Source organism: Pyrgilauda ruficollis, unplaced genomic scaffold (assembly GCF_017590135.1).
Source record: "Pyrgilauda ruficollis isolate IOZ18807 unplaced genomic scaffold, ASM1759013v1 scaffold670, whole genome shotgun sequence".
Lineage (NCBI taxonomy): Eukaryota > Metazoa > Chordata > Aves > Passeriformes > Passeridae > Pyrgilauda > Pyrgilauda ruficollis.
The window spans coordinates 12,565-15,541 of record NW_024528489.1 but is presented as its reverse complement, the minus strand read 5'-3'; positions in this window follow the sequence as shown (position 1 = coordinate 15,541).

Below are 2,977 nucleotides of genomic sequence, written 5' to 3'. Positions count from 1 at the left end.
TGACAAATTCACAATTGACTTTATTTTCAAACCTTTCATGACCGTTCACTTGTGCACTGTGAGTCCCACTTTAAAAAGCTTTTAAAGAGATTGTTTTATCTGCAATGACTTTGTGCCTGTAATCAGGCACAATTAAAAGTATTTTTAATTGTTCTTTTAACCATTACTGCCCTCAAAGTGGGTTTGCCTGAGAAGAATAGAAGCTCAGACATGCAGATGTGAGCAGGCTGCTTCCCCTGGAGAAATCAGAGCACACATAGAGTTCAGATCTGGGATTGGAGGAGTCCCAGCTGACTGGAAGCTGGCAAATGTTGTCCCGATTTTCAAGGGTGAGGAGGATCCCAGACACTACAGGCCTGTCAGTCTCACTCTGATACCCGATAAAATCATGGAAAAGTTTGTTCTGGGAAGTATTGAAAAACACCTGGAGGACAATGCAGGCATGAGTCACAGTCAGCATGGCTTCACGAGGGGAAAGTCCTGCTTGTGAAATCTGATTTCCTTCTGTGACAGGGGAACCCACTTGGTAGATCCAGGAAAGCCAGTAGATGGAATCTTCCTGGATTTCAGGAAAGCTTTTGATACCGTGTCTCCCAGAATGCTTCTAGACAAAACGTCCAGCACACAGCTGGATAAACACATTGTGGAATGGGTCGGGCGCTGAGGGTGGCAGTGACTGGGGTGGCACCGTGCTGGCAGCGGTCACCAGAGGGTTCTGCAGGGCTCCACTGGCAGCCCCGGTCTCCAACGCCCTTGTTAACAAGGTGAACACAGCACTTGAAGGGATAACCAGCACATTTACCGATGGCACCAGACTGGGAGGAGCTGTCACTGCCTGCAGAGAGGCTCTGCAGAGAGACCTCCCAAACAGAGATGGGCGATGTCCAGCGGTGCGGAGTTTAACAAGGGAAGGGTCAGGTTCTGCCCCTGGGATGGGCACCCTGGGCTTGGATGTGCACAGGGGAAGGAGGGGCTGCAGGGCAGCTGCAGGGAGGGGCCCGGGGGTCCTGGCCAAGGGCAGGCTGAACACGAGTCAGCAGTGGCCTGGCAGTCCAAAGTGCCACCGTGTCCTGGGGCAGCAGACCCAGCAGCTGGCCTCTGGGGATTGTCACGCTCTGACACTGGGGTGGCCTCACCTTGAGCGACACCACAATGTGAAAAAGACATAAAGCCATTGCAGAGTGTCCCGAGGAGGTCACAAGGATGGGGAAGGGTCTCAAAGGGCTCTGGGCGGAACTGCTGAGTACACTTGGTTTGTTCAGCTGGAGAAGGGGAGACTCAGGTCAGACCTCACTGAGCTCTTCAACATCTTCCCGAGGGGCAGTGCAGGGGCCAGCACCAATCTCTTCACTCGTGAGCAGGGACAGGACTCAAGGAAATGGCTGGAGCTGAGTCAGGGGAGAATAGGTTGGATATCAGGAGAAAGTTTTTCACCTAGAGGGGGGTTGAGCACTGGAACAGGGTCCCCAGGGAAGTGGTACCAGCCCCAAGTCTGTCTTGGGACAGGAAGCATTTGGACAATGCTCTCAGCCCATGGTGGAATTGTTGTGGTGTTCTGTGCAGGGCAGGAGTTGGACTCAATGACCCTGATGAGTCCCTTTCAACTCAGCACATTCTGTGCTGCTCTGAAATTACTTCAGCATCCAGCACTCAGGTTTCACTCCAGAATAAAGCTGTTCCAGCCTGGTGAACACAGACGTTCCACCCCTCCTAGGTACAGCACCTACAATATTCCTTAATTTCTTTGGATTAAAGAAAGAAACAAACTGCATTTAAGTGTCACTGTAAGAATTCCATGCCCTTCCTCACTGGCTGCTTGTAAGGGGGACCATTTACAGAGCAGCTTGGCAGGGGCCATGGCTTGCCCTGGCCACGGGAGGGGACAGAACAGGCTGTGGGTGCCCTCCGTGCCCCCGTCACTCATGGGGGATGTGGCAGTGATGGGGGACAGGTGACCTGGTCATGCCACCAGGAGTGCCAGGATGGGGCACAGGTGGCCAAGGAAATGCCAGCAGGGGTGTTGGGACACCAGGGCACACAAGGCCATGGAGACGCCACTGTGGGTATGGTGACACCAAGGGATGTGTGGCCTTGGAGGTGCCACCGCAGGTCCCGGGGTGCTCATGGAGATGCCACCAGGGGACAGGTGGCTGTGGGGTGGCAATGCCAGTGGGTGTGGCAGTGTGACAGTGACGGGCCATGTGCAGGGCCAGGCTGGGGTGGCTCCCTGCCTGCCCTGTGGGTGGCCTCACTGCTACTGAGCTGATTTGGCCGGGTCCCAGTGCTGGTGCTGCAGGGCCTGGCCCGGTGCCACTGTCAGTGCCAGTCCTTTATGATCTTAAAGGTCCCTTCCAACCTAGAAATTCTGTGATTCTGTTATTCTGTGATTCTGTGAACATTGGGACAGGGACACGTGGGGTGGGAAGAGACCCTGGGGATAGGGGAGACTGGGCATCCTAGGGGGCTGTGCCAGGCCAACACCTCCCACCCCACACCCCAAAATTCATCACCCCCCACCCATCATAATCACCCCAAAAGTCATCACCCCCCACAAACCATGACACCCAAACCATCCCCATCACCCCCCCACCCATCATAATCACCCAAAAGTCATCACCCCCCACCCATCACCTCAATATTCCCCCCACTCCTCAGCACCAGTCTCCCAGCCCTGTGCTCCCCTCACCTGCCTCATCCTGTGCCCCCAGCGCTGCCCTGGCTCTGCTGTCACCGTGTCGCCTCCTCCTGTCCTCGGAATGCAGGTACTGCTGCAGGGGTGGCCTCGTCCCCTCGTGTCCCCCTCGGGTCCCCTGTGCCCTTGGGCGCCTTGGAGGGGGCGAAAAACGCCATTTGGAACAGGGACCCACACGCACTGGCCTTGGGGACACCCCTGTCGCCAGCCTGTCGCCGTCGGTGCCAGGGTTGCTGTAGGAGCATTTCCAGCCCTGCAACTCGGGGGTGGCCGGGCGGGGGGGTC